The sequence below is a fragment of the Megascapheus bottae genome, chromosome 2 (assembly GCF_031878675.1).
Source record: "Megascapheus bottae isolate mThoBot1 chromosome 2, mThoBot2.hap1, whole genome shotgun sequence".
Taxonomy (NCBI): Eukaryota; Metazoa; Chordata; class Mammalia; order Rodentia; family Geomyidae; genus Megascapheus; species Megascapheus bottae.
In genome coordinates this window covers 14737593-14765569 of record NC_143510.1, presented here as the reverse complement: position 1 = coordinate 14765569, position 27977 = coordinate 14737593, and the positions used below count along the sequence as shown (strand labels likewise).

Sequence of the window (27977 nt, the reverse complement as noted above, 5' to 3'; positions counted from 1 at the left end):
GTGCGAGGATGGTTTCTTATGGTTTTAATAATTTTAAACAAGTAAAATGGTTCCATGGTTGAAATAAGCAGAAAATACAATATAACATTTAACAGGGCTTTTTATCACAATGAATATATCCAGAGCCTCTGGGATGTAAAGTACTTTTTCTAGACGTGCAACAATATGTGTGGCTGAGTTTGTATATGTGTGTGCATATAGAAGCAAGTCCTCAAACCACTACCAACATGTATGCCCTCTTTCTCCAGCCCTCCTGTTTCATGTTAAGGTTTGATTTCAGTGATGCTCCTACATTAACCAAGTGCTCTACAACTGAGCTAAACTCCAAGTCACTACTAATGATTCTTATTTCAAATTATATTATGCTATTTTTTTGTCAGTCCTGGTGCTTGAACTCAGGACATGAGCACTATCCTTGAGTTTTCTCAAGTCTAGAGTTCTACTATTTGAATCACAGTACCACTTCCTGCTTTTTCTGCGTATATGGTACCGAGGAATCAAACCTGGGTCTTTGTGTATGCTAGGCCAGCACTCTACCACTAGGCCAAATTTCTGGGCCCTATGCTATTTTTTTTAAACTGACATAGTTCCTGCTATACGATTATCTGGAAAAGTACTATTGCATCTGTGGCAATACCATGAAAGTTGATGGACTGTGATGGAAACTATTTTCTAGTGTTAATACTGCTGTATTTTAAAATTTATTATTATATACTACATCATTATTCCTATCTCCACCTCTCTTTTATAGTGTTAACTTCTGAATGTTTCCCTTTCTGGGGTAGTTGTGGTAAAAGTCAAAACCAAACCAAACAGAAAGAAAGAAGAAGCTGATACAGAAACCACAGAAGTTCATAGAACGCTCAGCATCTCATGGAAATGAAGATGGTTGTCAACCACAGTAAGAATTACTTTCATTGAAGCAATGCTGGAGTATCCTCAGGAAGTGGTCTGGGTAACAAAGACTGGCACTATGCCTTCAGTTTGCCCTTGAATTAAACAAGTGGCATAGTGATTAATACAGGGCTGTTCTAGTGCACCCACCAGCATATGCTTTGTCGTGACTAAGCACAGGGCTCTGGGAAATCACTACTGAATCATCAGTGTTGGGGCTGCAGTTGACTAGCGTCCCCTAGTAATTATGGTTCTCAGCATCTGCTGCAATCTAGAGTCAGAATACTAAATTTCAAGCCTAATGACTTGACTTGAACCAATCAGGTGACTTTTCTAGAGCCTTAATTCCTCACCTTGCAAGAAGGACTAGTAATAGGCTGTTACAATATTGAAATTGTCCACTACAATGCGTATACACAACACCTGACACTCAACACAGTTTAATGCTTTCTATTTGTCTGTTCTATCAGATAGAATACTTATTTATTCTACAAATCTAAAACATTCCTAAAAAATCTAAAATTCCTTCCTTCCTTCCTTCCTTCTTCTCTCCCTCATTTTCTCCCTCTTTTTTTCCTTGCCTCCCTGTCTTCTCTTCTTCTTTCTTTGGTACTAGGGCTTAATTAAACTAAGAACCTTGTGCTTGCCAGGCAAGTCCTCAGCTCTTACTTTTAGTATTTCTTTCTACATAAGGTCTCATGGTTTTGCCTAGGCGAGCCTCAGGTTATTATCTTCCTACATTAACTGATCAAGGAAATGGGATTACAGACATGTGTCACTATGTCTAGCCCTAAGATTCCTAAATTTCGACTTCCAATTTCCTCTCTTTTGCCCATTCTGTAGACAGTTAGCCTTTTAGCTACCTAGATAGTTCCAATAAGATTTAAAATAGCTTTCAAATGGAAGGGCTAGTTGGGCATATTATGGTCTGGGAAGTGTTCCAACTCTTCTGCCATTGAGCAGATGGCTATCGTTGGAGAGCAGGCTGGAGTGAGAGGCCACAGAACAGAGCCTGTTTCATTTTAGCAACAGCCTCACTTTACTTGTTCCTGACAATGCCTTCCTTCACATAAGCTATGATCCCACATGACTACCTCAACAAAAGGAAGTAACACGATCTAATTGTTCTGGATTCCTCTGCAACTATTCCCTCTTGAGGAAAGAACATTCTCTCTGTAGTCTTGTTGCAGGTGATTCTTGGCCTTATTCCAGTACCAGTATATTTATTCATTCCCTCCAGGTGGGTTGGGGTTGGGGGAGAAGGAGCAAGAGAGGAATGAAAGAAGAAAGGAAGAAATAGTTACATAGTCAGAATCTCTACCTTGCTTCTTTCTATAGAAGCTACAACTAATTATTCATGAAAACCTCTGTACACATAGGTAAAAGCATCACTGAATAATCACTACATAAATAAATCAATTTATCACAGGGAAAACCTAGGCATAATGCAGAATATTTTCATTTCTCATATAATGAACAGAAATTCTTCCTGGAAACATGATCCAACCTCTCCCGTGGTTGTTGGCTCTCTTTGAATTCTCCTTCACTGACACAGCCGGGGTTGGAGGCCCTGAAATGCCAGGAATTTGAACTATCTGACTTTTGCGCTAAGACTAAGAACTCTCACGTGCAGAACATTCTAGAATCAATGATAAATGCAGAGTTCCTAATTAGAGATTGTCATTTGGGGTGTTTACAAATCTGTTCCACTCAGAGGCCATGTGAGAAGCCATATGATGACATTGCTTGTGTGCTTGTGTTCAGGACATCGATTGCTGTGGCTGAATTGATTGAAACCAGCTGGAGAGTTGTCAGCCATCTTAAACACTCAGCTCGGGTCACTGCTGAGCTACCAATATGACTGTCTGGAAAAATCACTTGAGATCTTACGAAGGGACGTGAAAGGACATATTCTGAGCTGGACTTTTAAAGAACATGGGAAAGTGCTACAACGGGAAGCAACATTAACTCTTTATAAGATGCCCAGAGACCTCCATAGATGGCCACAATGGAATAGCCCACTATAATCACACTTCTCACCAATTCTAGCAAAATACTCTGGAAAAGACACAAAAGCAACTCCCCGAAGATTTTTGATGTGCCATCATGAAATGAAAATTTCTAGTGAAACCTCCTCTTGTTAGCCTGCTAAGAAGAAAATGTTAGACAATCTCTAAAAAGATCTCAGCTGTACTGAAAGTTCACACAATTACAATCACAAAATAATACAAACATATGAAATCAAAATCTCTTTTTAGAAAGATCATTTTAGTTGATAAAGCTCCAGCTATATTGACTAAGAGATAAAAGAAGTTCTAATTATCTACATCAGGAATTAAAGGAAAACATCATTAATAGAAACCCTCAAACACAAATTGAGAAGTATCACCTATAATTTTATGTTGATACACCTGAGAACAATGATGAAATAGCCAATTTGTGACAGAAACAAAGTACATAAAGCTGACTCTGAGAAAGAACATCCTAAATAATCTATTGACACTCTCTAACTTGTGAAGATAGCATAAAGTAAAAACTATAAAGTTACATATGCACAGATACAAGAACTGTAATAAACATCAAGCACATGCAGATGAAAAAGTCATCAAATTACTATAAATTATTATATCATAATCAAACTACTGGAAACAAATGATAAAGAGAAATCTCAAAGACATCAGTAGAAGCTATATCCATTCTTTACATAGGAAGGATAGTGAGAGAGTCCTCATCTGAAAAAATATTTAAAACAAAATGGAAAGACATCTTTAAAGTATTTTTAAAAAAATCAGTAAATGTAGGATTCTGTAACTGGAAAGACAATACCTTTTAAATAAAAACAAAATACATTTTCAGCAGATAAATAAAAGTTCATAGAATTCATCACCAGCAAATCTTTAGTACAATAAAAAATTAAAGGTCTTCAAACACAGGAATATGATGCTAGATGAATGTTTTACTTAAAGAAATCAGCAAATGCAAAGAAATTAGTGGAGTGCAAAAGAGCTAACTGCATAGGTAAAAATGCGAAAATGTTAACTACATAGCTAAATGTGAAAATATTATTTACATTTCTTTAAAAGATAATCATCTGAAGCAAGTATAATAAAAATGTTTTGCAATATTCAAATAAAAATGAGCTAAAATGTATTATAGCAAAAGCACAAAAACCAGGAAAGAGAAAGAAAAATAGAATCAATGCATGGCTCTTGAATTATACAAGCAATGAAATACTATCATTTGTAAGTACAATTTGATATTTGAAAAGTATATGTCTAAATCTTGAAACAACCACCAAGATAACAAAGCAAAGTGCTACAGTGAAGTGCTCATTTAAACAAGAAGCTTGCTTAAAAGTCCTAATTAAGCAGGGATGGCGGTACATGCTTGTAATCTCAGCACTCAGAAAGTAAGCCAGTAGGGTCATGATACCCAGCTAGCCAGGACTACAAAGCAAGTTTCAGGACAGCTTGTGCTACCTAGTAAGACACACACACTCTGTCTCTGTCTCTGTCTGTCTCTCTGTCTCTTGTCTCTCTCTCTCTCTCTCTCTCTCTCTCTCTCTCTCTCTCTCTCTCTCTCTCTCTCTCTCTCTCTCTCTCTCTCTCTCTCTCTCTCTCTCCTGCAACTGCCCTGCTTCCTGAACCACCTCCCCTCCCCTAAGCCCTGCACTGTGTCCCAGTGACTCACACCTATAATCCTTAGCTATTCAGGAGACTGAAAACTGCTAGGCAGACAGTTCTGTGACTCCTAACCCCAAATAGCCAGCAAAAAGCCAGAAATGGAGGTAGCAGAATGCAGAATGTCAGCCATCAGCAAAACAGTGAGGGACAGTCAAAGATCTGCATTTCAAGCTCCAATACTGAAAAAAGTCCTCAATTTAGCCAGAAGTGTGGCCCAATGGTAGAGTGCTCACCTAGCATTCATGAAGCCCTCAGTATGCCATACACATAAAAAGCCAGAAGTGGTGCTGTGGCTAAGCTAAAGTGGTAGAGTTCTAGCCTTGAGAAAGCTCAAAGATTGTGCCCAGGTCCTGAGTTCAATTCCCAGGACTGGCAAAGAAAAAACAAACAAACAAAAAACAATCGTCAATTTAATCCACAAGAAGGTGACAAAAAGAAGAATCCAAAGAAGTATGGGCACATGGAAAACAAATAGCAACATTTAAATTTGACCATAACAAAAAATTCTATTTTTAATGTGTTTGGCCTAACTACTCTAATTAAAAGGCAGAGATTTTTATATTAGATAACAAAGCAAGACTAAAATAAATGCTGCCTCTAACTACTTCACTGGAAGTACAAAGATACAAACAACAAAGAAGCAAAATCCTGGAAAAATATGGGCTAATACAAATCAAATGAAAATAGTTTATTTCAGAACAAAGAATGTCAGCAGGGATAAAGAGGAACATTAAAAGAAGTCATTTAAGTGAGAGCACATAGCAATCCTAAATGCCTGTACTATTAGAAGAATTTCAAAAAGACTGAAGTAATACACATAACAGAAGTGTTTACAAATTTAAGATATAAGAGAGCAAATAGACCTTCAGACAAGTTTCAAAACTAAAAAATACCTAGTAAAATGGACAAAGTAAACAAATACTTTATGAAAAAATTTATACTGGTGTTAAATACTCATGTGAAGATGCTCAAGTTCAACAGTCATTAGGGAAAAGCAAAATAAAAACCACAGTGATACACTTACTATATATCTATTAGAATGGATAAATTAAAAAGACAGATCATGACAAGTCCTTGGAGAGAGCTGGAGACACTGGAATTCTCATACACTGAGGGGCTGGGAAAGTAAAATGTTATGAACACTTTGGACAACATTATATAATTTATCTAAAAGTTAACCATAATATTGTCTACGACTAGCCATTTTACCATTAGAAATAAACAAGAGAAAAAGAAATAGATGCAGAAAGAAGAGGTCATCTATGAATGGACCTAGTAATTTCATTCGCAATAGTCTTAGACTAGAAATACTTCAGATGCCTAACAACAGATGATTGGAAAACGATGCTAATATTGATGGCCTTCCTTATAAGGAAGCAATTAAAGGAATGACTTATTGAATTGAGATGAACCAAGCAAGTTATAAATAATATACACCATGACTTTGTCTATTCAAAATTTTAGAAATTTCTAATACACAGCATGAAGAGGGTAAAAAGATGATAGTAAGCCAAGAGGTTACAGAGGAATTAGGAAATTTACAGGAGTAAAAGGACATACCTATTTTCTTGACTGTTTTACATGTGCATCCATATGTCAAATGTATCCAGGTAAAAACATTACATAAGGATGTCAGTTGTATCTAAAGTTGCTGACACATCTACTGAAAAAAAAAGCAATAATCTGAAAACAACTTAAACTACCATATGCTACTGGACACTTGCTATGTTTCAAGGACTATACTAAAGGCTTTTCATGTACTGTACCATGTAATACTCTTGAAAACCATCCGCAGGTATTCTTATGGTTCCATTTCAAAGGAGTGGTTGAGATAGAAAGGCTAATTTGTCCAGTGTCACAGTTAGATAGGGGTAAACAGTTGAATAAAGTTTAGTTTATGTAAGAGTGAAACTCCAAGGAATAAACCTTTTGAACAATTAGCAGACAGTACAACAAAAGGAGTATTGGGAAGCAGATAGTAAGGTAGGTAGCAGAAGGGGTGGATGAATAAAAACAGTAATTCAAAGTACCTGAGTGATCAAGGAAGTGGTGAATTTGAAATGAGCCTGGAGGGGAAGAACAGACTGGATGGAACAGAATGATGGAAGGGATGACTTGAGCCAGAAGCAGTGGCTGGCTCAGTTAAATTGTAATCCCTGTGTATACCTTTTCAAATCCAGAAGACAAAACAAAAAGACAAATAAGTTTTGTTTTTTTTAAAAAAGGGAAGTAAAGGGGCTGGAGTTTGGCCTAGTGCTAGAGTGCTTGCCTAGTATGCACAAAGACCAGGGTTTGATGCCTCGGTACCACATACACAGAAAAAAAGCCAGAAATGGTGCTGTGGCTCAAGTGGTAGAGCTCTAGCCTTGAGAAAGCCAAAGGCCAGTGCTCAAGCCCTGAGTTCAAGGCCCAGGACTGGCAAAAAAAAGGAAGTAAAAAGAAGTCCCAGAATTAATAAATCTGGCAATAGAACCATAAAGAGACACATTTAGAGGCAACCACACAGAACTGGGGATCAATCCCCGCTCTACTCTCAGAGCCCAAGATCCTAGCGGCCTCACTGCAGTGATCCTCATTGGAAATACAACAGTAAACTAAGATCGACATATATGTACAAATTAAAAATGAAATCTTCTGACTTCCATATCCATTAGGATAGGACGGAGACTCGTGCCCATCCTTCTCAGTTTCCATATGACTGACAAGCACTGCATGAATGAACACAGTGAATCACTTCAAGGTTATGGCAGAATGTCATCATGTTAAAAAATGGGGAGGAAGAGCCAGGTGCTAGTGGTTTACACCTATAATCATAGCTACCCCAGGAAGCTACGACCTGAGAATTGGGGTTTGAAGCCAGCCTGGGCAGGAAAGTCTGTGACACTTTTATGTCAAGTTAATTACAAAAAAACAATCTTGAAGTGGAGTTGTGAGTAGAGCAAAAGACTTGACCAAAAATGAACATGAACTGTGACCGTGCCCAAAGTTCAAGCCCCTGTAGGGGAGGGAGGGAGGGAGGGAGGGAGAGGGAGAGGAAAAGAAAAGAAAAGAAAGAATTGGAATGGAAGCCAAGAGATGAAGAAACTTGCTGAAAGCCAGAACAATGAGTACTAGTGAAATTGGAAGTCAAACTCAGGTTGGCTAAATCCACAGCTGAATGACTTGTCGTTCCAAAAAAGATGTCCAAATTCTGCCTGCCAAAAAAATTACACCCTTTAAGACATCCACAAGTAGCTCAGAAGTGTTGAAGGGCTGCAGATGAGTAGAGACAAGTTGACAAAGGAATGTGGGTGTCCTGTTCCAGGGACAGCAATGAATGCCCAGCTCTCCGTGTCTGTGGAGACAATGCATTCCAAGCTCCCAGATGCATTGAGAAGTGAAGGGGCACTGCTATTCAGCTGTCCGGCACCCCTGCTATCTCAAGGTTAAGTAATTATTTTCCTTTATAATACACGAGAGACTGATAAGTATTATTTCCCTGTCTAACACTTATAGACAAGTACTCCAGTTAAATATAGGTTGCTAGGAATTCGCTTTTTTTTTTTTTAACTTAAGCTTAACTTTATCAAGGACCTGTGGATTTAGGGTTTCAGAACCTGATTATCTGAGGAAATTAATATTTAGGTAGAAAAAAAATGAAAAAAATTATATTTTCCTAGATGACGACCTGGGAAAGGTCTTAATGAATGGCAAGGCCTTGCAGTCCCGTTTCCTGGTTAATAGAGAACTTTCCGAATCAAAAGTGAATGTAGGAGTCTTAAGAGATGATCTCTATGCAGGAAGCAAATGAAATCATACAACAAAACAAGGATCGAGAGAGAAAGTTGGAGAGATTGGGGTCTGTCAATAGAAATAAATCATATGAATATTTGTAGTCTCAGCATCCACACAGGAGTAATGCTGTTTGTTCCCTTCTGTAACAATAGTAAGGTAGCTGGTATGTGGTGCCTGGCTGAGGGACCCACTTTCCAGTCTCCTGGTTGAAAGTTGTGCCCTGTGAATAAGTTAACACGCTGTCTGCAGACTTCCTTTAAAACTCACCTGTTCTCTGCCATCCCTGCTGACACACAGATAGTAGAGCAAGAGATGGGAACTGGAATGTGCTGAGGATTGCAGAGCAATAAGATAGAAAGAGCCTAGTGCCTGGCATTGTTGAAATACTCAGATAGTCCTATGTGGCCTACAGAGAATTGTATATAAGAAAGAAATAAACTCCAATCTTGTGTAAGCTGTAAGCCTTGGAGGCCACCTGTGAGAGCAAATTAATTGAAGTTCCTTCCAATGCATATATCAGATTCTGTAAGACTGAAAACTACGACAGAAATATTGAATTCTATGATGTTTTTGTGGAATACCCTTCCCAGCCACTTGGTATAAGTACAAGAAAAGACCCAAAGTGTGATTTATTGTCATAGCTTTAGAATCTAGAAAAATACAGTCATGTTGCTGAGTCAATTCATTTTTCCCTTGGAGCTTCTTTTTGACAGTTTGAAGGTCTTCACTTAAAATGTGGATTGTTTGCAGGGAGGACTCTGTGATGGAAAGCACAAATCCCTCTCTTCCCTTTAATCCTGCAAGGCTGTATGCCCCCGATTCTTGTCAGACCCCTCGGCTCCTTATTCTGCAAAGGCTGTAGTTGCTACACTGTAATCACACTGGATCGTATTAGTTCTCCCTTCCCAATTTCCTCTTCTTAAAGCCCGGAGCCTCATCATTTCACAATAAAGTATTGTAAAAATATAGGGTCACGAATGTTTTCTGCTGGGCTTTGGAAATTGGACTGAGGCAAGTAGTGTGCATTTACACCCAATTCACTTCAGACTATATTACCTACAGATTCACTGGTGAGTTCTCAGATAAAAGCAAATCATGGAAACCATGCCAAAATAAATGGACATTTTTCAATTCCTTTCAAATATTAAATACTGGTATTTTCCCCTAAAATACAAAAAAATGTATAGGAGTAGGGTTTACTTTCACACAAAATATGGTATATATTCTGTCCCACCTCTTTGAGAAGGCGAGACACATACATTTTACATATGCCTTCCTACTCCAGTGTGGATGTGTCACAGGAGTTACACAGACATGTGTGTCAACATTTCTTCAAACATAGTAGAACATTATTCATAATAGTACTTAAATAAAAATAGCCCAAATAGCCATGTAAAACAGGATTAAAAATTTAAAGTGTATTTGAACAGCAGAATACAATAATGAGAAAAAAATTGACAAAAGTACACCCAGTCATACAAATATAATGTTGTAGAAAATAAATGAAGAAAGACAAGAATGTGTACTGTATGATTTAACTAACATAAGGTTCAAAATCAGGCAAAATTAATATATAGTATTAAAAATCATAATGATTAGTGAATGGGAAAGCAGATTTCTAGACTGTTCAAGATATCCTAGTTTTTAAGCTTGGTGCTTCCTTTTTTATTTATGTTTACTCTGGAAAATCTGTGCCAAATTGAACTCAGATAATTTATACATTTTCATGCATGTGTGCTATATCTCACTTTAAAAATCTTAAATGAATACATTAATTCATAATATAATCATTATAATCTTAAACTCAAAGGAAAAATTATATTGTTCCCAAGCACCACCCAGTCTCTACCCTAAAGATAAGTATGAGGGGCAGGAGTGGGGCGAGGGAAATGGGGATCAAAACATGAGAAAAGGTATCAATGTTTGTGAGATAATGCACCTTCTATCTGGCGAATACAATGTAACCCTTCTATTAATTATGCTAAAAATATGAAAAAAGTATACCTGTAATTCTAGCTACTTAAGGAGGCTAAGATCTGAGGATTGAAGTTCAAAGTCAACCTGGGCAGGAAAGTCCATGAAATTCTTCCCTCCAATTAGTCAGCAAAAAGCCACAAGTAGAAGTGTGGCTAAAATGGTGGAGTGCTAGCCCTGAGCAAAAAGGTCATGAATATCATCCAGACCCTGAATTGAAACCCCCATCCTAACATTAAAAAATAATAAATACAGGGGCCATAAGTGTGGCCTAGTGGTAGAGTGCTTGCTTAGCATGCACAAAGCCCTGGCTTTGATTCCTCAGTACCACATACACAGAAAAAGCCAGAAGTGGTGCTGTGGCTCAAGTGGTAGAGTGCTAGCCTTGGAAAAAGCCCAAGGATAATGCCCAGGCCCTGAGTTCAAGCCCAGGATTGGCAAAACAGTACTATAAATACAGCTACAAAAATTCAAAGGCTAACAAAATTGTTTTATTTACAAGTAGGAACTTTCACTCATACCTCATCCGTTGATTATAAAGAATCACCTTTTTTTTTTGTAATAGACCTCAAAGATCACTAAATTTCTCCCTTCTAGATTATACATGGATAGATAAGAGACCATTGTCATATACATCTCAGAACACTGGGGAGTGGGATACAAGGTAACTCAGTTCATAGGTGTTCAGTTTAATTGTTCAATACGGCCAGCTCCCTGTACCAAAGATTGTGCAAGAACAAGCCCGTAATGCTCACATTGCCTCTTCAGTGTCAAACTCAAAATATTAGCTGACTTCACCACTGTGGACAGTAAGGAGTGAAAGGAATCTCAGAGAAGGACAGCCTCTAAGTTGGAGATGAAATTTTCAAAGGGCTGAAGTTAAAGAATTTCTATTCATACTTATATTTTTCTCCTTCTCTTTCCCTCTCACTCCATCCCTCCTACTCCTCCTATCACTCCCACTTTCAATGTCTCTTTCCTTGATTGCCTCTCTCCCTCCCTCTCAGCATTGGTTCTGATTTTGGGTCATGTCTGTCAGATGTTTTGTCAGAAGCAGGGGTTTTAGAGAGATGGCAAGCTTCCATTTCAACAATTCAAATCTCTTAATTATACCCTTTTTTGCCTTGCCACCAGACATCTCAACAGAAAGCCTGTATGATCCATTGGGTAAATGGCAGAGAGCAAGGGAGGAAGTTTCATTCAGACATTTACCTGTTATTTGGGGAAGAATTTTTAAGTGTGCCCTGAAAAACAGAAGCCATAAAGAAAAGATTGGCTGGTATGAAAACATATCTATATGGAAAGTACACTAATGTAAAGACATGCTTTCAAGTCTTAAAACAAAGAGAATGTATCTGTTATATACAAGTGGATAAGCAGGTTGATATGTAATATACAAGGTCAAGTCAGACAAAAAGGAAAAGAAAAGAAAAGACAATTTGGCAATAAATAAACAGTGATAATGAAAATGAAATAAAAACTTCCTTCAGTTACTATAACTCACTCAGTCACTCTCTAAGTAAATAAATGGAATGTTTCCCATTCTTTGTCTTAGGAATGGGGTTCCAAACTTTTTAAAAAGGCAAAAAAATTGTCAAAAGTAGTGGTTAGCCAAATTGTTTAGATATGGACTGCTTCATCTGCAAAGACTCAGAAACACATATGATGTCCTAGAGACCAAGTCAACATTCATTCACAGGGGGTAGATAATAAATCATGATACCACAAATGAAGTAGTATGCTCCACAGTTATTGAAAATGATGATTCAAATCTGTGCTTACTTTTTCAAGCACTGAGACTAATAACATGTTATTAGGCAAGCAAGCCGACTAGGCAGGAACAAGTACGGCTTCATCACTTTCATGGACAATTATGTAACAAGAGGGAATGGGAAGAAAAGGAGTGGGGGTAAAGAAGCGGTAGAGGGGAGGGAGGGGGAGAGGGAGTGGGTAGGGAGGGGGAGGGAGAGGAAAGACGTTTCAATCACTAAACTGTTGACTGCCTACACATGGTGGTGGGGTAGTTCACTGCTTTTACACTTCAAAATGATTGATGTCAGGATAATAGGAATCCTTTATTTTTGTAACTACTAAAAAGGATATATTCACTTTGGAAAAATAAGAGCATAACCAAAGATAACAATATAATTGAAGAAATATGACACACACTTGGAACTCATGTTTATGACATCATAGTTAGCCTCTTGCTAAAAATCCTCAAGCTGTCTTCCACTCTTTCCTCTGATGTTTCCCCACAACACAATGCTTCCATCGGCTGTTGATTTGATTTTCACTCAACGTTTAATTAATCTTTCATGATGCTTCCGTATCTTTTTGAATTTCTGGATTTTCCCAACTCTTTTCCTCCCACTAGGTTCTTTTTTTAATTGTAATTAATAAAAGGGTTACATGATATTTGCCAGATAGAAGGTGCATTAATTCACATATATTGATACCCTCTCACATGTCTTGGTCCCCCCTCCCACTAGGTTCTATCTCTACAGGTACATGCTAGGATCCTGAGCCCGTTAACTTAAGCCTGTGTCCCTAATAAACTTCTGCTCCCTCTATCACTCTTTTCATCCTTACTCTGTGATTGACTCCAAATTCTGTACTGCACAATTTCAAGGTGCACGTCAGTCTCTCACTCACCTCTCTCAATTCTAAACACCCAATAAATGTTAGCTCCTAGGACGACTTGCCTTTCTTTTTGCTTTCCACATGTGTTTATAGCTATGTGCCACTGATTACAGGTCGTGCCTAATTTACCTGATTATGGCCATTCTAGCTACTTTCTAAACTTCATATCAAATTGAGTAACTCTGACAAAGGTCTTTGGAGATTCCTGTCTTTCTGGTATGCAAAAACAAAAACAAAACCCCAAATGATTGTCTTTCTTGGTTCATATTCTATTCTTCTAAATATTCCTTACAATGTAGATGGTTGGTGAGTGAGGAATTTTTATTTTGGGCAGGATGACTGAACTCAGGGCTTCACAATGGCTACCACTTAAGCCATACCTCCAGGTATTTTTTTTTTTTGCATTGGTTACTTTTGAACTAGGGGCTTGCTTTATTCCCAGGCCAGGTTGGGAATCAAGCATCTCCGTGTGTCTGGAGATGGCAGGTATATACCACTACGCCTACACTCCCATGGCTGGACTATCAGGCACATGCCCCTGTGCCAGTCATTGACTGAGATGGAGGTTTGCAAATTTCATTTTGCCTAGGCTGGCTTTAAACCACAATCCCCCGATTTCTGTCCCCCAAGTAGGTAAGATGACCTGCACCAAAGCAATTTTTAACTTCATCATTTTATCCTCCAAGGTGCCTAGCACATCTTAGGCACATAGAAAAGAACTCAATACACAGAAAATTATGGAACATTTGTTACTTTCGAGGCTCTGGGCTAGGTAAGCCCTGTTTGGCTGTTCTCCAAGCATGGGCTGTGTGGTTAGGTATAGTCGATCCCATTTTCTGGGTTTACAGCTGAGGCTGGAAGATTAAGCAATTTACCAGAAGTAGTGTACAGCAGATCTGTGCTTATTTCCCTGGACTTCTATTTGACCTCAAGCTCAGTACTTTCCCTTGTTGGCCCACATTGCTCTGCAACTACACCTGAAGCTGGGCTTATCTCAACACACAAAAAGCACTAGCTCCAAAAATCAAGTTCTCCTCTGAGAAACAGTCATGTGATCTAGAGTTATAAAGATATCAGTTTGCTTTGGACCAGCCGAAATATGGTCTCTTTCAGCCTCTGTCTACCCAAGAAAGCTACTGTTTGAAGACTGGTCTCCTGGCTTACATCTCCGTATTTTGAAATGTGTCTGAGAACTTATCTCTCCTAGAATTTAGCTTCTGGCCTTTCCTCAAACTCTAATGTAGTTGCTAATACCATAAAGATGCCTTGCCCACTATACTGTCAATCATTCTGTTTCCATCTTAACAACTCCTATACCCTCCTTTCTCACACTGTATGCCCTAAGAGTTTCATATGCAAACCTCCTATGGGGTTCCAGTAAGATTCTGGCTGAATTCATCCAAGTCAACAAATTTTGGGTCTGCCAAAATCATGAGATAGCCAAGGACTCGAACCTTACCCTACAGACAATAATACTACTATCACCAGTAGTCAGCTGTATGTGTTCCTAGGACTGCCACCGTAGCAAATTTATTCTCTCACAGTGCAAGAAGTCTAAAATTCAAGTGGTAATATAGTTGTTTCCTTCTAGGATATTCCCTGATTTGGGTATCACTCCAACCTATGTCTCCATCTTCACATGATCTTCACTCCTATGAGTCTGTCTTTTCCCTTTTCTTTCTCATAAGGATACCTGTTAATGAGTTTAGGGTTTATCCTAATCCACAACAACCTTATTGTGAGGTATTGTAATTATATTTGCCAAGATCCTTATAAGGTCACGTGTTGAGGTTCTAAGTAGGTGACATATATTTGGGGAGCCACTACTGAACTCATCCTGACACTATTTGAGAGTTCACTTTATCTCAGGCACTATTTTAAATGATGTGTATTAACTCATTTCATCCTGACAACATCTGGAAGAATAACTATTCCTTCATTTTATAAAGGATAATGAAGACATACAAAGATCCCTAGGGTTTATGGGTAGTGAAAGACAGAGTGTGTATTCCAACCCAGGTAATCTGAGTCAGAAGCTCATCTATCTCAGTTTCACTCACTGGAATCGAAGTGTTCTACAAAGCAATTGAGGGTCCCATTGTCCACTAGACAATATCAGAAAATCTATAGGCCATTTCAGTTTTCACTCAAGCACATCAGACATCATAGACATCTTAGAGTTCTTTTCTGTGGATCCTGGAATTAGCCTTGTGTGTTCCATATGTTAGCAATCAGTATTAGGTGGAACTTAGGATAAAAGTTCTTCACAATAGTGGTTCTAGAACTCTATTATATATATATATATATATATATATATATATATGGTAGTATTAAGGGAACAGAGGGTAAAGCTTGGCCTTCTATGTTTCTGAGAGAAAGCCTGCCTTCCCTTAGGATGTATGTCTGCCTTCCAGGTCTGCCAGTGTAAGACTGGATCACATCAAACAGAATGGGGAGCCAGACAGAAGTCCAGGCTCAAAATCCAGACCCCACCAGACTTTGTTTAAAATCCAGAGACTGCCCAGGCTGCTGGCACATTCTTGGAAAAGCTCCGGACTTATAAAGAAGAAAGCATGCTCTTCAACTGCTGAGAAAAAATACTGGATTATTTATTGTTTTTAAGCCAATGATAGGGGTGGCATGGCATGGGACACACGTGGTATCAGGACAGCAGGTGGTGCTGGCCTGGTGTGGTTCTTCTGTGGCTTCTCAGAGTCCAGGCTTCATTCTCAGCATTCCCTGGGATCCAGCTGCTTTGTGTAAACCTCACCAAAGGCAATGGCATTTTCTACCACTCTGAACAATTAGTTCTTTTGCCCTCATCTTTATTTAAACATACATGTTCACACAAAACTAGAGAGAACACATTGAGAGAAGACACACAATGCATTCCAAGTAGATAAAATATTCCGGAGTTGTGAATACCACTTACAAACTTGAGGATCACCAGGGCTTTCTTTATAGTTTGGGCTACATTTTTATTATGTGACAGATGCTGATAACTGGATTCCAGACTTTCAGTTTTAGTTTCTGGCTCTTCAACTCTCACATTTAGAAGTTTAAAAAATTAGCTTTTACTGTATATATATTATTTCCCTTTTCCTTCTCCCCTAAGTTAAAAAAATCCAGAGGTGCGCAATCTGCTTTCATTAAAGTATAGCATATCAAAACTGTGTATATATATATATATATATATATATATATATATATATATTTGCCAGTCCTGGGGCTTGAACTCAGGGTCTGAGCACTGTACCTGGGCTTTTCTCAGGGTTAGTGCTGTACCACTTGAGCTGCAGCACCACTTCTGGCTTTTTCTGTGTATGTGGTACCTAGGAATTGAACCAGGATCTTTGTGCATGCTAGGCAAGCACTTTACCACGAGGCCAAACTCCCAGCATCCACAACTGTATTTTTAAAGAAAGGATAAGAGGCATGGTTTACAAAGTAGAGCACTAAAGCACCTGTTCAACAAGCAGGGGGCTACGAGTTCCAAATTCCAGCTTAGCAAAAAAAAAAAAAAATCACACTGGATTACATGGATATCATCCTAGGTTGGCAGTTCTGATAAAGACAAGTCTTGACGGCAGGAAGAACCCAAGTTCCCCTGCCTTTTGTAGAGAACATAGATTCTTTAATGGCAATTCACTTTAAGGTGAAAATATTCCTTTATTATTAAAACGTGTTTACCCTTCACATGAATATAAACTGATGTAGTGAGTGTGTGTATGTGTGAAGAAAATGACTTGCTAAGAATATTCTTTAGAATTTACTCACACAAAGATGTAAATTCTTACATAGAATTCTCTCATTTTTATAGCGAGAACAGTAAGGCCCAGAGATATTATCTGAAGAAGAATCAAATAAGGACAAGCTCCTGCCTTTTCCTCCCTTTGATCCCCCTTTGATCCCTCTGCCACCATAAAGCCACATAACTCCAACTGCATAGAAACAGAAAAATTATTTTTAAAACCTTTACAAATAATCAATATAAAAAAAGCATTCATTATTCAGATCCTTCCACTAATTTCAGCTGAAATCACTACATAAGGGGAAAAAATTCAGTCCAAATCAGTTTGTTATCAAACCCATAAGAATCAGTGTTTCATTCAATTAATAATTACATAATGGTAGTAGAGATATTTATTTTTTATTTTACTTTTAAATTTTATTTTAATGTATAGAGGGGTTATAGTTATATTCACCACATAGAAGGTGCGTTTCTTCTCACACGTTGATATCCCTTAGAGAAATTTATTTTAACACTATTCAATGAAAATAAGTCTCACCCCCACAAATAATTGGTACACGCATGAAACCTTGACAGAATTCTTCATACCTAGGAAACTGACATTTAGGTTAGCTAATTCTTCATTTCAGGGAGATGTGCTGGGCCCTGTGAGATGTTTAGTGGTATCTTCTACCCTTCCCCTTTCTCTTTCCATTCTTGCGAGATAATAGCTGGATGAACCAACCAGTTAATTTTATAGGCACTGATAGAACGCATGAAATGTATGGATGGATACCAGTAGGCTTGGATCAACATTCTTACCCTTGAAGGGATGATATTAAGAGAAACAGACCAACCACCCCAAAGGTCGAAGGTTGTATAATTCAACCTATATGAAGAACCTGGATTAGTAAGATTTGTAGACTCTGGTCACCAGGGTCTGAGAGGAAAAAAAGCAAGCCATTATAATAATGGTGCAAAGCTTTAGTTCGGGATGATGAAGAGAGTTATGGAGATGGATAGTGATGATGATTGTATAAAATGGAACGAAATATCAGAGATAAACAGTGTATAAAAAGAATAAAAAGGTTTCAGAAAGTCCAGCCCACAGTTGGGTGGCAAGAGTGCATATTCTGGTAAGAAAAGCATGGTAGTATAAAACTACTCAAAGCATGGCCAGAAAAAAAAGAGCAAGATGAATAAGAAGGGGCCATGCTTATAAGACCCCCCCAAATCCTCTCTAATAGTAATTAAACAGTAATAAATGGAGAGAAGGATGGAAATTTATTTTTTAATTAATTAATTAATTAATTAATTTTGCCAGTCCTAGGCTTGAGCTCAGAGCCTGAGCACTGTTCTTGGACTTTCTCAAGAATAGAGCCTCAGCACCACTGCCAGATTTTTTTTTTCTATCTATGTAGTACCGAGGAATTGAACCCTGGTATTCATGTATGCTAGGCAAGCACTCTACCACTAGGCCAAACTCCTGGCCCGGAAATTTTTTATTTTAAAAGTATTTGATAGCTGGGAGTTTGGCCTAGTGGTAGAGTGTTTGCCTAATGTGCACGAAGACCTGGGTTTGATTTCTCGGTACCACATACATAGAAAAAAAGCCAGAAGTGGTGCTGTGGCTAAAGTGGTAGAGCTCCAACTTTGAGAAAGCCTAAGGACAGTGTGTTCAGGCCCTGAGTTTAAGCCTCAGTATTGGAAGAAAAAAAAGCCTCAATGGGAGTAAATAATCCTTGTGGCTTTTCTCAAATAAAAGTACTTGATAAAAATGTATCCTACATTTGCCCCAATATTTTTGCCCCCATAGACAAATGGCATATTCGTGGTCTCAAAAAAATTTTTTTTGGTGCCAATATTAGGGCTTGAACTCAGGGCTTCATGTTCTCACTTAGCCTAGTTTAGGGCTTGAACTCAGGGCCTAGATATTGACCCTAAGTGTTAGACTCAAGGTTAGCACACTCCCATTTAATCCAGAGCTTTGCTTCCCCCTCGTTAGTGGCTAATTGGAGTTAAGAATCTCACAGACTTTGGTTGCCAGGCTGGCTTCAAACCATGATCCTCAGATATCAACCCTCTGAGTAGTTAGGATTGGAGGCATGAGCAACCAAAGCCCAGCTCACTTCCAGCATTTTGCTGGTTAATTGGAGATAGGAGTCTCACAGACATTTCTGCCGGAGTTCATGCTCCTAAGTATTTACAGGTGTAAGCCTTCAGTGCCTAACCATCCTTTGATAGGATTTCTTGAACATGACACCCTGACATTTTGGTCAGATAATTCTTTGTTATTGCATGCAGGATGTTTAGTGGTATCCTTGGCCTTCAGCCAGTGGATAGCAGTAGCATTTCTCCCAATAGTGCTATTCTGAGGACCAGACCTTTGGAAAATACAAACCACAGCAAGTTAATGAAAGGAATGCTTAAAAAAAGGCCTAATCCCACAAAATACAAAGCAACTACATATGCTTTAAAACTGCCTTATTCTTAGTGGCAGTTTTGTTTGTTTGTTCTTTGTTTTTTGTTTGTTTTGTTTTGTGATAATGGTGGTGTTGTTTTGGTTTTTCTGATTTACTTTGCTGTGATAATAAATGCTGCAGCTAAGGAATGTGAACACTGGGGGCCTCTTCCTCTTTACTTGTGGCTCTGGACAGATCAGCAGCAGCAGCAGCAGCAGCAACAGCAGCCACCACTAGGGCTCTGAACTGGCTAGGGAGCAGCTTGCAGGCACCAGGATACTGGCCCCTGGGAGGCCTCCCTGATTTAAGAGCCTTCTTGTATGAGACATCAAGTTAGGATCTTCTAAGGGCCTGGTCTGTGGACCACATAAGCCCAGAGCCCTTCCGATTGCCACGATACTCTTGACAAAAGACGGTCTGGCACTGAGCTACGAGGCCATTATTTTCATTTAAACCATACATGTCATGTCCTGTTTGTGAGAAACACGTTAAACAACTCAGAAACATACTCACAGTGGGCTCTGAAGTGGGATTCACATTCCTATGGACTGGTGTACTATAAACTGTGTGGGAAGGTTGATACAGAGGGTGGGATGGCACATCTTCTCTCCCTGAGCTCAGCTGACAGTGGGGAATCTTCTGGTACTGTCTAATTTGTCTTACACGTTACACAGGCCCAGAAGCATGATGATAAACCCACATCATTCTTGGGAGCCAAGTAACCTGATCGCTCTTATTAATTTTTTTAAAAAAGAATTTAAGTAAGGAGATGACCAAGAGGAAGACATGGCCTCATTTTCACAAAAGCAGTTGAACCTTCCCTGACTGTGTACAGACATAAATCCGATAAAACCAAATGCTATGTTCTAAGTTTCTCCATACCAAGAGTATCTTGTATGATAGTGTACCCAGCTAAGACACAAGGTAAGAAAATTCCTCACTCCATGAAGAGAGAAATAACTAATAAACATGGAGAAAAATCATTCAACCAAGTTCAGATTGGGCTTAACATGCTGCCCATTTACCTCACATACAGTATTTATAAGCAAACCTCCTAGAAAAATACATTCTCACATATTAAAATTCAAACCCAAACCCAGGCTCGTGGCCAAGTCAAATAATAAACAGTATGATAACTGTGTCTGCTTTTGTGCCATGACATTTCGTCAAGGGGAAAGATTTATCATTGAAACCATACATATTACATCCTGTGGATTTAAAAAAAAATGGAACTATTTCCTCCAAAAGTGTAATAGCAAAGTAACCATAAAGAGACAGAATCAAATAGAATAAAGTGCTGTAGAACTCAGAAAGAAATTATACAATTAACTAAGACACAAGTAGAGCTAGTAGATGTCCTAAAAGCCTAATGATATATACTGAGCTTTTTTAAGACATGAAAAATAATTCAAGAGTGGCTTATTTCTTTTTGTCTTGGTCTGATCTTGTTCTTGTTAAAGAATACAGAAATCTGCATTTAAAATTGACATGTACTTTAGGTAGCAAGCTAATTCTACCACTGTCTAATAATAATACACTTACCTATCAACTCTCGGTCTGTATCATTCAATTCTTTTCTCTCTGACCTGTCTGGCAAAGGGGACATTATATCATATTACCACATCTCTGAGAAAGATAAAGGCCAACCTCTTCTTCGCACTTCTCTAAACAGTCTCATCTCTGCCTTTATTACAAAGGCAGCAGGATGGTTGCCCTAGGCATAACTGCATCTCTTGATATTAAGGATTAGCATCAAAACCAAATGTGAAATGAGGCACCCATGGGCTCATGCCTGGAAGCCAACCATGGCTGAGAAGTTTGCTAAATTCCCTCTCCAAACTACACAACAAGAATACATGACTGGAGGTGTGGCTCAAGTGGTAGAACACCAGCCTGGCAAGTACAAGGCCCCAACTATAAGCCCTTTTACTGCAAAACAACAAGAATGGGGGCCCGTGGTTTGTTAATATATCACAACCTAGTAGCAAGTGTTATATTAGCCTACCAAAGGACTAGTGATAGTACCTGGTGTCTTGCCTCACAGTGGTCCTGAAAGATTCTATGTTCCCACCCTACTGAGTGCTATGCTGAACTTGTCAATGAATTCATTCAGTTAACGCTTTACAAGTACTTGGAACTGTAGAAGAGTAAGATAAAGTCTAGGCCCTTCCAGAGCTTCCATTCTAAAAATGGAACAATAAATACTAACAAATGAATAAATAAAATTCATATGCACAGACACATTTATGCAGAGATTAATATGTGTATGACACTGTATATATGCACACTAAAGTACATGCACATATGCATGTTTATATATATATATATATATGTGCAAGTACACACATATACAGGACAGTGGTTGTGAGCAATGAAAAGTATCTCTATCCAAGACAAATGAAAGTATACATTCACATGAAAACCTGCACACAAATATCCATAGCAACATTATTCATAATAGCCAAAGAATGGAAACAACTCAAAAGTTTACCTAGTGGTGAATGACAAACAAAATGTCCATCTACTTAGTAGAATATCATTTGGCACTGAAAATAAATGGAGGAGCCTGAAAATCAATATGCCACATTAAAGAAGCCAAATGCAAAGGGCCACTTATCATATGACTACACATCTGCAGAATACCAAAAAGACAAATCTATAGAGACATAGATGGATTAGTGCTTGCAAGGGACTGGGGAACAGAGTTAATAGTGAATGTTAAGATGAAGTTTGGAGGGGAATGGTGAAAATGTTCTGGAATTAGTAGTGAGCATAATTCATTATTATAATAATATCAAGGAAACTGCTGAACATACATTTCAAATTGGGTAAAATGGACTTGTGTTAATATTTTTATTTTTAAATGCTAATCAAAAATAAGAAATATATTTTCCTCCATCCTGTCTTGATGAAAAAGATTGATAGAAAGATCAAAAAGCACAGGACACTTAGATACATGTTGAATTATAACCCCATTGGGCAAGCTTTGGAAGTTCAGAAAACTAAAAAAATAAAGTAGCCACAAAAAATAAGATAAAAAACAATTCAATATAGGATAAATAGAACAGGTTAAGAAGGCAGGGCAGTCAAAAAAAAGGGGATTTGTTAGCTAATGCACCCAGGAAAGACCTACTAAATAAGTTGATAAAGGCACAGAGCTGAACTAAAAAACTTAGTAAACAATGTGTTCTCCCTTCCCAAAGTAATTTTGTTGGAGGAGGAACCAAAATACCTGCACACAAGATAAAATGTCATTTGAAGCTGGATGCTGATGGCTCATACCTGTAATCCTAGGTCCTCAGAAGGCTGAGATGTGAGGACTGAGAATCAAAGCCAGCCCAGGCAGGGAAGTCCATGAGACTCTAATTAACTAGTCCCATCCACAAAGGCCAGAAAGGGAGCTGTGGCTCAAGTGGTAGAGTGCCAGGCTTGAGCAAAAGTGCTCAGAAATAGCTCCTAGATCCTGAGTTCAAGCCTCAGGACCGGCACCAAAAATAAATAAAGCCATTTAAACTATTTTAGGTGTGTGACTCATTCATGTTCATTACATTTATAATATTATGTAAGCATCATTACAATCCTTTCCACCAGTCCAAACAGAAAAATGCAATTTCTCTCTCAATGCTCCAGGTAAGCTCTTTATACAGAAAAGCTGATAGAGGAGCAGGTGAGCTAGAAATGTGCCTGCAGCACTGTTTTGTTTCCCTTGTGTTCATTAGTGCTTGGACAGCTAGGACTGCATGCATCACCCAGCACACCCTGTGCCTACTGAGTGGAGGAGGGCATGCCACACAAATCTGCCTCTGACGAGAAGGCTCTTGCCTTGCCATAGATTTTCAAAGACCTGCTGATTCAACAAGTGTGATCTCCCGTCTCTGAAATGAGAGATCCTGCTCTGTCCATATTCTATGTAACATCCTATGGAATGAGCAGCCACCAAATCAGTCCATCCAGCAGTTTCCAATGTCTCCTCTATCTCCTCATGATGCTTCAGAAACACAACATAACCTCTTTAACATATTTTCGCATCAAACTTCAATAAATTCGTAGAAGGAGGAGCAGTGTCATCTGAAACTAACTTGTAGTAATATGTGTATGTAAGTGAGCACCCAGGAAATGTACACTAAAGAGAAACACTGATGGCATACCTTTTAATAGTTTGAACTAGTAATAGTTGGTTTCTAACAGGCACAACATTCACAGCCTTATTTGTTCCACATGACACTTTTATTCCAGGCTTTTACTCAGTGTACATCTTACAAGTCTTTGGTGCATGTAAGGAGGAATTTAAATTTACTGCGCTGACAGGAGAAATGGATTTATAAACTCTCATATAAGCTCTTATTCAACATACTCAAATGTACTTAAAACACTCCTGATAATAAGCTACTGCGAGGCACATGTGTGATGTAAACGACTGTGAGCTAACACATGGAAAAGAAGTTCTAGCACCTTCCATGCACGCGGGGATGCTCGCAGAAGACCAGAGCATGGGTGCTGAGGTGGGAGGTGTGTCTTGTCTCCACGGACTGATTTACAACCCAGGAAGATGTTTTTTGATTCAGAATACTAGTCTCTACATTGTGCAGCAAGATAAGCATACAGAGCCTGAGTGGTATGAGCATTTGAGACTCTGAGCCCATCTCCAGTAACACAGGAACAAAATAGAGCAACAAGAACCACAAATACCAACATATAATACAACTAGGCTGCAAGGCTCAAAATGCCATTCCTAGCTGAGCCTGTTTTCTGTTTGCAAGAGCCAGTCTCAACTACTCTCAAGTTTAGAGCAGGTCTGGATCCTGGCAGGTTGAGCCTAAACTATCCACTTGAGGAAGCGCCCAACTGCCAGTCTTACCAGAGAGAACCTTTTAATTCCTGTGCCAGGCCATCACTGCAGGACTGCCCTTCCCCTGCTCTGAGCCCCCATGCCACTGTTAGGGCCTTGCCATGTTGTCTCCAGCCATTCTGGATACAGTCATAGCCTTGTGCAGCAAACACACACACACAGTGCCTTAGGCTCTCATGCCTCCTTTTTGCCTTATCAACCCTACTCCAGACACAGAGACAGTGGCTCTTTGGGCTTTTTGGTACATTTCCTTGGATGTTGGGGAGAGACTGTGGTGGTGCTTGAGGTTCTGCCCATAAAATCATTCCTATTTATATTTTTCTCCCATCTCCTCCTTTCTTCTGCCTTTGGAGTAACTCTAAACTAGTACGGTTGCCATTATTCCTGTGGGGCTGCAAACAGCATGGCAGTGGGGTGAAAGTGGGCCCGGCTAAAGCTGTCTTCCAGGTTTTTCATGCCACTGGGACAGGAATGTAGAATGACCCAGTCTCCAGGCTCCCTATCCTGCCAGCTACCAGACCGTTCCTAATAAATAACAATGGGCCTGCCATGCCTTTGCTCAGGAAGGATGGCCATGACATGCTGCTTCATATTTACTTTTATTATTGTTTTGAAGCCCTGTGGTACTGTATCATCTTGATTGGCTTGATGCCATCCTCTAGTAAGTCACCAAAAGCTATATGTGCCCTTCCTTTCCTTATCCCTCTACACCCAACACACCACTGGAAAGGAGGATGTGACAAGGGAGCCGGCAAAGTGCTGTTCCCTCTGTTTCACATCCTGTCCGTCACCTATGACCACATCTCATTTGCAGGGATAAGATCTCCAGAACCAATGTAGAGGACAGATCACAAGAGCTAGAGGGGATGGATTTGGGGGTGGCAGGTAGGAGGAGTAGGATGTACTCTTTGTCTTGAACTAAAAAAATCTAATCTCAATTCCCAGCGTAGAACAGTTTTTTTTCTTCCCTCTTAGCCTCTTACTATTCATCTTCATTTCACAGATATTTAAAGCATGTATTATGTTGCTATGGACAATTAGCCTTTTATCCAATTTGACTTGAGAGTTTAACTCTCCCAGCCGAAGGTTTTAATTATACCCTCAGCCCAGTACTTAGGCCCCAGGTTCCTGCAGCTGGAAATCTGCCTCACTGATGTTATAACCTTGTTAATGTAACAAAAGAGGAGTTTACTTAAAACTGGACTGACTATGGACTTAAGCCAAATTTACTTGAAAGAGGAAAGAGTCTGTCAAAAATCCTATAGTAAACACGGCAAAGCAGTTCTTTCATAGACTGCCCTTAATTCACAGCGACAAGCAATTTACATGTAAGTGGATTCATATGCTGTACCAGGAGGCCGCCTCTCCACGTCGCAGTGTGTGCTCTCCCACACCCGCCTCCCCTTTTTTCCTTTCCTCCCTCTCAGTGATTCCTTTCTTTTTCTTTTTTTTCTTTTGGGATATGTGGAGGAAGCTGTATCCTTAGTGTAACAGCATAAATCCACAATGTTTTAATAGCCCCCAAGCATAATTAGGGCCCTCTAAACATTTACCAACCCAGTCGCTCTGAATAAAGGCGGTTGAAATCTCTGAAAGCCACTCACAGAACTGACTGCTGTCCTGTCAGAAATGCGCTTTATGTTCATTGTACAGAAGCTGCTCCTCAAGTTCAAAACCCTCCCTTGCTCATGGAGGTGAGTCATTGGCTGAGAGTAGGAGGCACTAATCGAATTCCAGAGCCTCCTCTGCCAAACTCCTCCAGGGTTTCTTAGCTGCTCCTTGTTAATTAGATTACCTTTCTAGTTCCACACACTAACAAAAAATGCACCCATTAGACTAAACATAGCACAACAAGGAAGGGCTACAGGAGAGGCTTCTGAGAAGACATTACAGAAAAATACTGTTCTCAACTTGATAACCCAGGGTAGGGATTGGAACTTATGCAGGTAATTTCAGCCTGAAGGATAGAGAAGATCCTTAAATGTCAGATACACCCTTCCCCTCAAATCAATTCCTCCCAAGTAGAAAGCCAGGCAGGGGTTTGCTTTAGCGTCATTATTCTCAACTGTACTCACTGACAAAATCCATCCATAGCAAACAACTGGCTAGTGCTCAACTTTCTTTCATGCACACTGAAAGTTTAATTGATTTTAATTAGATCAAGAGTTGTCTCTCCCCACCCCCTCCCTTTGGCATGTATCTATATGGTTTCTGTGCTTTTTAGAAGTTGCTAGTCATCAAAGGTAGATCCATTGTTCTTGGGGGAGCCTCCATTTCTAGGCACAAATCTGATTCACTTCTCTGTCCACACCACAGACCGTGTAGCTACCCGAGACCATGTGGCCGAGTTGCTCTTGAGAATTCCCACAGACAACACTAAACCAACCATTCCATGGGGAAGGCAAAAGAGAGCATCTCAAACTGCATCGTTCAGGCTTCCACAGGCCTTGATCATGTGACGTGTTTCACTTATTCCACAGTTATTTCAATAGTGCTTTCCCTTCTTCCTCCTTTCCCTCTTTGCCTTTCCTTTTCTTCTCTTCTTCTTCTCTGTTCTTTTTCTATACATCCTTAGATTTTTGGTTCTAAGCTTTAAAAGGTAAACCAGCTACCCATCTCAAGCCTTCCAGCTGGAGAACTTGGGGATTGCAAATTCCAGACACTGACAGCAGAGGAAAGGTTAGCTTGCCAGACCACCTAGACGTTAGCTATGTCCCTTGCAAAAGTTTCCTCCAGTGTAACCTGGGACGAACAGTATTTTCTTCACCAGATAGTTAAAGGGTGGCAAGAAAGATGACAAGCACTGAGCCTTGTGTTGCATTCTGTGGGCTAGCAGATTGCTCAGCCCAGGATTAGACTTGCGTGTAATCAAAGCAACTGCTACTACTTTTGGAGGCAACTGTAGCATTTCCTGGTCTGTTCTTTAAACTATAAAGGTAAGATTGTTTTTATTATATACAAGAACTGGAGCTAGCTAGGAGGTGTTTATGTAGAATATATTTCTTGTTTGTCAGAGTACTTAGTATGACAAAATCCACATTCCAATCTCTGGCTTTTAAGAGAAGCCAGCCACATGACCACTCTAGATCAATGATACAGGCAATAGTCTTTAGATGGGAGCCTCAATCCCCAGTAAAGTCATTTACTCTGCTATGGGAACACAGATGTGATGGCTGAGTGGTGGCAGCAGTTTTACAACATGAAAACAAAAGCCAGCCACGATGGAGGATGAAAACTTTCCCTAGACTGCCAACTTTGAATTCTATCTGTCTGTCTGTCTGTCTGTCTGTACTGCAGCTTGAATCCAGAAATATTGTGCATAGAAGGGTAGCACTAAGCCACATCCTTCCCTTGCTTTCTCTTTGGCTCACAGGATGTGACTCTAGAGAAAAGAGGGATTTAGGATATCTTGCAGATTTAGCTTGACCTATTCAAGAAAGGATTGGGTGATGGCTTAAGATGCAGGCTCTCCACTATCAAAACTCATCATACCTCTGCTTTAGCAGCTCCTCCTATGTGTTATGGGACCACACAGTACAATTATGTAATTGTGGTTTTATCACTGTCTGCGATATTCTGCTTCTCGTGGGTTCCAAAATATTGTGCTTAGAAAGCGCCGTACTAGCTGTTGGTCATGTTCCAACAAGAAGAGACACCCTCACCACCAGAGAGGTATGCAGAGTGTCTCGAAGTGAGGGCATTAATAGGCACCCTGGAAACCTTCCCTTCTCATCTTCCTATTACAGGCTCCTAATGTGGCACCCCAAATTCCCCTTCTTACTGGGGATGTGGGGAGCTAAGGGAACTTATGGTGCTCTGTCTCTCTGAGTCAGCACTGGGAGACTGATACTGGCATGGCCTCATTTCCAAGAGCACACTTAGAAACCTCCAGGGGCTGGGACAGACTCATGCTGGCTTGGACAGGCATTCTGTATCTTGAATGCCTCTGCTTTCTCCATGATCACCTGAAG

The 27977-nt window shown here is 39.5% G+C and overlaps 1 protein-coding gene across 12 annotated transcripts in view; it reads right to left on the bottom strand.

Annotated features, from left to right (window-relative positions):
• Positions 1–27977, bottom strand: part of Erc2 (ELKS/RAB6-interacting/CAST family member 2) — a 909407-nt gene that overhangs the window by 306262 nt on the left and 575168 nt on the right. The window lies entirely within an intron of this gene.